The sequence below is a fragment of the Salvelinus sp. IW2-2015 genome, linkage group LG6.1, assembly GCF_002910315.2.
Source record: "Salvelinus sp. IW2-2015 linkage group LG6.1, ASM291031v2, whole genome shotgun sequence".
Classification (NCBI taxonomy): Eukaryota; Metazoa; Chordata; class Actinopteri; order Salmoniformes; family Salmonidae; genus Salvelinus; species Salvelinus sp. IW2-2015.
The window spans coordinates 1,076,307-1,086,016 of NC_036845.1; the positions used below are offsets into that span (position 1 = coordinate 1,076,307).

The 9,710-nt window shown below is 46.5% G+C and overlaps 1 non-coding gene across 1 annotated transcript; it reads left to right on the forward strand.

Annotated features, from left to right (window-relative positions):
* The first annotated feature begins 2,914 nt into the window (after positions 1-2,914).
* LOC111965438 (U7 small nuclear RNA) lies at positions 2,915-2,967 on the forward strand. The gene has a single exon (XR_002877528.1). It is a non-coding gene; the product is annotated as a U7 small nuclear RNA (small nuclear RNA).
* Positions 2,968-9,710: the final 6,743 nt, after the last annotated feature.

Genomic DNA, 9,710 nt, shown 5'->3' on the forward strand with positions numbered 1-9,710 from the left:
CTGTACATAATATCATATATAGACTAACTGTACAAGTACATATCAATGATAGGACTACTATACAGTACATAATCAATATAGACTACTACTACAGTACATATCATATATTTGTTTTATTCCCTTTATTTAACCAGGTAGGCAAGTTGAGAACAATTCTCATTTACGACTGCGACCTGGCCAAGATAAGCAAAAGCAGTTCCGACACATACAACAAACACCAGAGTTACACCATGAGAATAAACAAACATTACAGTCAATAATACAGTAGAAAAAAAATAAGTATATACAATGTGAGCAAATGAGGTTGAATAAGGGAGGTAAAGGCAAAAGAAGGCTATGGTGGCGAAAGTAAATATAATATAGGAAGTAAAACACTGGAATGGTAATTTGCAGTGGAAGAATGTGCAAAGTAAAGATAGAAATAATTGGGTGCCAAAGGAGCAAAATAAATAAATAAATACAGTAGGGGGAGTAGTTTTAGGGCCTAATTATAGATGGGCTATGTACAGGTGCAGTAATCTGTGAGCTGCTCTGACAGCTGGTGCTTAAAGCTAGTGAGGGAGATAAGTGTTCCAGTTTCAGGAGATTTTCTAGTTCATTGGCAGCAGAGAACTGGAAGGAAGGCGGCCAAAGGAAGAATTGGTTTTGGGGGTGACCAGAGAGATATACCTGCTGGAGGCGTGCTACAGGTTGGGTGCTGCTATGGTGACTAGCGACTGAGATAAGGGGGGACTTACCTAGCAGGGTTCTTGAGATGACCTGAGGCCAGTGGGTTTGGCGACGAGTATTGAAGCGAGGCAGCCACCGAGAGCGTTACAGGTCGCAGTGGTGGGTAGTATATGGGGCTTTGTGACAAAAAACGGATGGCACTGTGATAGACTCGCATCCAATTATTGAGTAGAGTATTGGAGCTATTTTGTAAATGACATCGCCGAAGTCGAGGATCGGTAGGATGGTCAGTTTTAACAAGTTTATGTTTGGCGGCATGAGTGAAGGATGCTTTGTTGCGAAATAGGAAGCCAATTTCTAGATTTAACTTTGGATTGGAGATGTTATGATGTGAGTCTGGAAGGAGAGTTTACACATATGCAATATAGACTATTGCCAGTACATACCATATATAGACTACTGTACAGTACATACCATATATAGACTACTGTACAGTACATACCATATATTAGACTACTGTACGGTACATACCATATATAGACTACTGTACAGTACAATACCATATATAGACTACTGTACAGTACATACCATATATAGACTACTGTACAGTACATATCATATATAGACTACTGTACAGTACATACCATATATAGACTACTGTACAGTACATACCATATATAGACTATTGCAAAGTACATATCATATTAGACTACTGTACAGTACAATCATATATAGACTACTGTACGGTACATTACCATATATAGACTACTGTACGGTACTATCATATATAGACTACTGTACAGGTACATACCATATATAGACTACTGTACAACATACCATATATAGACTACTGTACAGTACATACCATATATAGACTACTGTACAGTACATAACATATATAGACTACTGTACAGGTACATACCATATATAGACTACTGTACAGTACATACCATATATAGACTACTGTACAGTACATACCATATATAGACTACTGTAACAGTACATATCATATATAGAATATTGCAAAGTACATATCATATATAGAATACTGTACAGTACATATCATATATAGACTACTGTACAGTACATACACATATAGACTACCTTATTACAGTACCATACCATATATAGACTACTGTACAGTACGTACACATATATAGACTACTGTACAGTACATATCATATATAGACTACTGTACGTACATACATATATAGAACTACTGACAGTACAACACATATATAGACTACTGTACAGTACCATATCATATATAGACTACTGTACAGTACATACATATATAGACTACTGTACAGTACATATCTATATAGACTACTGTACGTACAATCATATATAGACTACTGTACGTACCATACCATATATAGATACGTACAGTACATATCATATATAGACTACTGTACATACATATTCATATATAGAATCATAGCATCACAGTCCCCCCACACCCACCCTACAGCGTCAGTTTCAGGCTTCACCTCGCCGTGCGGTATGTGCTTGGCTCACGGATGAAGGCTCCTGGGAGGTGATGTAATCCAAGGAAATGGGGGAACTACCCTGGTGGTAAAGTAATTTGATCCTCCCCGGGCTATTTAGCTGCTGCTAAAACCATTACTTTCTGCCCCAGATCAGCCCCAGCAATGCACAGAGAGGAGATTAAAGCCTTCTAGCTGCTCGAGTGCCAGCTCAGACCAGCGACTCCAGCGATTAGCCTAATCACTTCATGTGGAGTTGGATGAAGTTGTTCATAGGAAGTGATCCAATGTCATTTTGAGTCCCTTCCCTGCTAGGGGGTACATCTGATGTCAGTGCAGACAGAGGGTACAGTGGAGTGAGACAGCACAGGAACTGGCCTACTGACTCACACTACCCACATGAAAAAATACTACCGTACTACACACTGTTATATCCTCGATCATGTGGTAGTACTTTCAATAGAATTTATAGTTATACTTAGTATACTGTAAAATACTATTGTAAATATTCCAGTATTATCCACAAAAAAGACAATGAATACTACATAACAGTCCTCAAAAACACTACAGTTTTTATAGTAGATACTACAGTAGATACTACAATATTTAATTTGCCCATTCCCCTCCGTCCATAAGTGAGAAACCTAAATGCCAAGTATAGACCATATACTGTGTTCCCTACAGGTTATAGAAAAGAGCAGAAGCTCTGAACTATCCATTCAGAACCCAGTCCAAACTATCTACCTACAGGTTTTGGAAAATGTCCTCTTTTAGTATTTCTCCAGTAGGTTTCCTCAAGGAGAAAGCCTCCACCTCTATGTCAAAGATAATAAAGCTAAAACACTTTAGTAAATACCACAGTAATGTTCCCAAAAACAATACAGTAAATACTACAGTCCGCAAAAACACTACAGTAATTACTATAGTATATGCTACAGTTTTACTAGAGTATTTATACTATACTAAACTGTAAATACCAGGGTTTGGAACATAAATAATATTCCAATTGTTCAGTTCCAACAGAAACCCTTTTTTTCTGGTGTTCTGGACAGAAAATAAAGTTCTAATCCCGTTCAAACAAAAAAGGTAATGGTTCATATAGTACATTTTTGTTCATTTTTTTAACCTGGGAAATCAACAGTGTTTTTACATTTTAGCTCATTAATTTACTCCACCAATGAGCACTGATAGAGCAGCTTGCTGTGGAATGGGTTAGAAAGTTGTTGACATGTTTGATTGGTCAGATAGGCCTAAGTGCAGGTGCGAGATGCGACTGAAATGTTTTACTAAAATTGAATTCTAAGTTAAATAAATCAAATCAAATCAAATTTTATTGGTCACATACACATGGTTAGCAGATTCCAAGATGGCGTAGCAGTCAGACGTCTTTTGTCCTCGTCTTGTCGTGTCCCGTGTATATATCTTTTAATATATTTTCTTCGCATATCTTTTTTTATATTTTTTCTAAAACTCAACTTCAAAACACTCTCCTGCAACCCACCTCACCCAATGTGGTGCGGATCTGGTTTTTTCTAAAGTATTATTCACCTCGAATCCGGAATCCCCCAACAGAAGCTAGCCAGCTCACTAGCTAGTAGTCAGCAGCTAACCTTTAGCTCGGAAAGCTCTCGCCATTCTGTACAACGCGACTCAAACCATAGCATACCGGACCTATTTTCTCTCCATATCCCCGGATTCCTACCTCAAGCTCTGGACATTTTCACCTGGATCTTCGCAGCTAGCTAGCTGCTATCCGAGTACTAGCTAACGTCGGTCCCGGAGCAAGCACCAATTAGCCTGAAGCTAGCCCATGCTAGGCCCTTTCTCCCGTTTAGCTAAAGAGGCCCATCAGCCACTCCTGGGCTACAATACCCGGACCCCTTCTACTGCCGGTACGGGGCACGGAACCCCGCCGATCCTTCACGACTGGACAACTACGACGTTATCTGCTCGAGGGGTACTCAACTGGCCTCTACAATCCGCCCACCCCTGAATGCTCACTAAGCCGCGGCCCGCTAGCTATCTAGAGTATATTGGACTGTTAGCTGTATAGATCCATCGGCCAATTTTTGGGCCACTATACCTATTTTGCCAATTGGACTTGGACCCCTCTGCTACTCGGACCCTACTAATCATCACGACTGGTCTAACCGACATCACTGCATGCAAAGGCCAAAACAGACTTTCCTCCGTCGAGACGTCCCTCTAAGGCCCTTCTGCTAGCTTGCTAGCCCCGGTCTGCTAACTGTCTGAATCGCCGTGTCTCCAGCCAGCCCAACCACTCACTGGACCCCTATTGATCCCCCGCTACGCATGCCTGCTCCTAATATCATATGCCTGGTCCATTACTGTCCTGGTTAGTGATTACTGTCTTATTTCACTGTAGAGCCTCTAGTCCTGCTCAATATGCCTTAACCAACCATTTAGTTCCACCTCCCACATATGCGGTGACATCACCTGTTTAAACGTCTCGAGAGACAATATCCTCCTCTCATCAATTACTCAATGCCCTAGGTTTACCTCCAATGTACTCACATCCTACCAACCTCTGTCTGTACATTATGCCTTGAATCTATTCTCTTACACCCAGAAACCTGCTTCTTTTACTCTCTGCTCTGAACGCACTAAACGACCAGTCCTGATAGCCTTTAGCCGTACCCCTCATCCTACGCTCTGTTCCTCCTGGTGATGTAGAGGTTAATCCAGGTCCTGCAGTGCCTAGCTCCACTCCTATCCCCAGGTGCCTCTCATTTGTTTGACTTCTGTAACTGTAAAAGCCTTGGTTTCATGCATGTTAACATTAGAAGCCTCCTCCCTAAGTTTGTTTTATTCACTGCTTTAGCACACTCTGCCAACCAGAATGTCCTAGCCACAACACACGGTGGGAAAAAGGCTGCCTAAGTATGATTCCCAATCAGAGACAACGATAGACAGCTGTCCTGACTGAGAACCATACGCGGCCAAAACATATGCACACAAAAACATAGCATGCCCACCCACATCACACCCTGACCTACCAAATAGAGAAATAAACCGGCTCTCAGGTCAACAGCCCCTGCACTCCGCACAGCAACTCGCCGAAACCTCCCAACTTCTCCTTCACCAAATCTAGTACGTAGCTGTGTTCTGAAAGAGTTGCAAAATCTGGACCCCTACAAATCAGCCGGGCTAGAGAATCTGGACCCCTCCCTTTCTAAATGATCTTGCCGAATTTGTTGCAACCTCTATTACTAGCCTGTTCAACCTCTCTTTCGTATCATCTGAGATTCCCAAAGATTGGAAAGCTGCCGCGGTCATCCCCTCTTCAAGGGGGAGACACTCTAGACCCAAAACTGCTCAGCAACCTAATCTATTCTACCCTGCTTTCTAAGGTCTTCGAAAGCCAAGTAAACAAACAGATTACCGGACCGTTTCGAATCCCACCGTACCTTCTCCGCTATGCAATCTGGTTTCAGAGCTGTTCATGGGTGCACCTCAGCCACGCTCAAGGTCCTAAAACGATATCATAACCGCCATCGATAGAGACATTACTGTGCAGCCGTATTCACCGACCTGGCCAAGGCTTTTGACTGTCAATCACCACATTCTTATTGGCAGACTCAACAGCCTGGTTTCTCAATGATTGCCTCGCCTGGTTCACCAACTACTTCTCTGATAGAGTTCCAGTATGTCAAATCGGAGGGCCTGTTTGTCCGGACTCTGGCAGTCTCTATGGGGGTGCCACAGGGTTCAATTCTCGGGCCGACTCTCTTCTCTGTATACTCAATGATGTGCTCTTGCTGCTGGTGATTCTTTGATCCACCTCTAGCAGACGACACCATCTGTATACCCTCTTGGCCTTCTTTGGACATGTGTTAACTAACCTCAGATCTTAGCTTCATAATGCCATACAAACTCTCCTTCGTGGCCTCCATACATGCTCTAAACGCAAGTAAACATAATGCATTGCTCTTGCAACCGATCGCTGCCCGCCCATGCCCGCCGTCCAGCATCACTACCCTGGACGGTTCTGACTTAGAATTGTGGGACAACTACAATATCTAGTTGTCTGGCTGAGTACTGTAAACTCTCCTTCCAGCACTCACATTAAACATCTTCCAATACTAATTTAAATCTAGAAATTGGTTCCTATTTGCAACAAAGCATTCCTTCACTCATCTGCAAAAATACTTTGGTTAATAACTGATCATCCTAACCGATCCTCTGACTTCGGCGTATTGTCATTTTACAAATAGCCTCCAACCTCTCCTACTTCACAAATTGGATGCAGTCTACGCACAGTGCCATCCGTTTTTGTCACCAAGCCCCATATATACCCCCACTGCGACCTTATGCTCTCTCGTTGCTGGCCTCGCTTCAATACTCGTCCATCAAACCCACTGGCTCAAGGTCCACTTTACGAAGTCTCTGCTAGGTAAGCCCCGTTCACGCCTGGCCTTAGTATTCTTTTTGTTTTCTTTATTATTTTAGTTAGGACTCAGGGTGTGACTGGGGATTGTTTGTGTTTTGTCGGTTTTGGGTGAATTATATGGTAAGGGGTGTTGGGTGTATGTGTATGGGTTTGTGTTGAGTGCAGTTGTCTAGCGTTTGTTATGTTGGTCTTAGTGTGTCTAGCGAAAGAGTCTATGGTTGCCTGAATGAGTTCCCAATTAGAGACAGCCTGATTTCTGTTGTCTCTGATTGGAGCCATATTTAGAGGTAGCCATACGGCCCCCTTTCATGTGAATCGTGGGTAATTGTCTATGTAGAGGTTTTTAGCATGTATTGTATGTGCACAACGTTTGTAGCTTCACAGGTCGTTTTGTTGTTTGTTAGTTTGTATAGTGTTTTTGTGTCGTGTTCATCTTTTGGGTTAAAAAAGAAGATGGCGTAATTTTCCAAATGCTGCGTTTTGGTCGTCATCCCCAGCACGATCGTGACAGTAATTACCACCATGCAGGCAACCAAGCGGCATGTTAAAGCGGCAGGACCCCTACACAGGATTTCTGAATGGGAGGACGACTGGCTGGTAAGGGACCTTGGGCACAACCCGGAGATATACGCCTCTCGCTGAAGAGCTGGAAGGCAGCGAAAGGCCGAGAGGAGCGATATGAGGAGGCAGCACGGAAGCAAGGCTGGAGACACGCTGAGTAATACCACAAAATTTCTTGGGAGGGGCTCATGGGGAGTGTGGCGAGTCAGATGGGAGAACTGCGTCAACTTCCCGTAGCTACCCGTGAGGACTCTAAGAGGGAACCTAGCCTAGTCGGGCTGATTATTGGAGGTGAGCAATGGGAATGATGCAGAGACTGTTAGGATTTATTGGGAGGTTGTGGAAATGAGTGAAATGAGGGAGCTGCTGTGTTGGTGCGTGAGGCATCACAGATCCAACCCGAAGAGCGTGTGGGGATGTGAAGGTTCACTGAGTCAGCTCTCCATTGCTCGTCCTGATGGTGCGTGCTAACGTCTGGGAATGAGCAGTCCCACGCACCAGGCTCCTGTAAACGCTCCTAGTCCTGCACCTCCTATATTAGCCCCAATGTCCTAAACTCTCCTGTGACAGTCCCCAGCCGTACAACAGTGCTCCTCCAACGCACTAGCCCTATGGTGCGTGTTCTCCAGCCCTTTACAACCAGATGCCTAATCACGCACCAAGCTCCTGTGTGTACCAGAGTCCTGTGCGTCCCTGGTTTGCTGCTCCCCGCACTAGCCTGAAGATGCGTGTCCCAGCTCCGGTTACCACCAGTTCCGGCACCAAACCCTAGGCCTAATGTGGCGCTCCCCAGGGTCCAGTATGCCCTGTTCCTTTCCCCGCACTAGCCCTGAGATGCGTGTCCCCAGCGGTACCACCAGTTCCGGCACCACGCACCAGGCCTAACAGTGCGCCTCAAGCCGGCACAGAGTCTGCCGTCTGCACAGCGATGTCCTGAACTGCCGTCTTGCCAGCGCATCTGAGCCATCCCTACCCCGCGCCATGTGAAAGCCATTCCGTCTACCCAGCGCCATCTGAGCCATCTCACAAAGATGGCCTGCACCCAGCGCCATTGAGGCCATCCGTGCTAAGCCTAGCGCCATCTGAGCCACTCCGTCTCCCTCGCCTCCGTTCCCGAGCCATTAAGAGCGCCCGTCTGTCCGAGCGTCAGGCCGTTCGTCAGTCAGGAGCCGCTAGAGCATTTCGTCAGAAGGCAGAGCCCCAACGAGTATGCCAGAGCCGCACCAGAACAGGATCTGCCAATGCCGCCACCAGCCAGGATCGCAGAGCGCCAACAGACGGATCTGCCAGAGCCCGCCAACAAAGACAGGATTGCCCAGAGCCGCACAAGTCCAAGCCGAGCCAGTACAGCGATCCAGCAGCTTCCCAGATCCGTCACCGCTGAGCAGCCAGATTCCGTCAGCCAGCCCTGAGCAGCAGATCCGTCAGCATCGCCATGAGCAGCCAGAATCGTCAGCCCAGCCATTGAAGCAGCCAGATCCGTCAGCCAGCCCATGAGCAGCCAAGATCCGTCAGCCAGCCATGGAGCAGCCAGAATCCGTCAAGCAAAGCCATGAGCAGCCAGAATCCGTCAGCCACCATGAGCAGCCAGATCCGCCGCAGACCCAGACCGTACGTGAGCGCAGATCCGTCAGCCAGCCATGAGCAGCCAGATCCGTCAGCCAGCCATGAGCGCCAGATCGTTTCAGCCAGCCATGGGCCGTCCCCGTCCGATGCCCCAGTCCGGAGCTGCCGCCTCAGTTCCCGGAGCTGCGTCCCTCAGTCCGGAGCTGCAGTCCCTCAGTCGGAGCTTGCAGTCCCTTCAGTCCGGAGCTGCAGTCCCTCAGTCCGGAGCTGCAGTCCCTCAGTCGCGGAGCTGCCAGTCCCTCAGTCCCGGAGCTGCAGTCCTCCCAGTCCGGACTGCAGTCCCCTGCAGTCCGGAGCTGGTTCTGGGCTGCAGTCCCTCAAGTCCGGAGCTGCCCCTTATCCTGGTGCTCTGCACTATCCTGGTGCTGTCCTTCCTGGTACTGCCTTAGTCCGAGCTGCTTTAGTCCGGAGCTGGCCATTTAAGGTCCGGATGCTGCCCCTTAGTCCATGAAGCTGCCCCTTTAGTCCGGAAGCTGCCCCTAATTCAGTGGGGTTATGTGGAGGGGGGTCCAATTTGGAGGAAGCTAAGGAGGCGGTTAGTGACTTTGGTGGGGTGGGGACCACGACCAGTGGCCGGAGCCGCACGGGGAAGGGAAGCCCCCACCCAGACCCTCCCTAGACTGTGTGCTGGTGCGCCCGGAAGTTTCGCCACTTAAGGGGGGGTTAATGTCAGCCCTGGCCTTAGTATTCTTGTTTTCTTATTATTTTTAGTTAGGTAGGGTGTGACATGGGGGATGTTTGTTGTTTTGTCGGTTTTTTGGTGATTTATATGGTAAAGGGGGGTGTTTGGGTGTTAGTGTATTGGGTTTGTGTTGAGTGCATGTGTCTAGCGTTGTCTATGTTGGTTTAAGTTTGTCCTAGGGAGAGTCTATGGTTGCTGAATGAGTTTCCCAATTAGAGACGCTGATTCTGTTGTCTCTGATTGGGACCATATTTAGGGTAGCCATAGGCTTTCA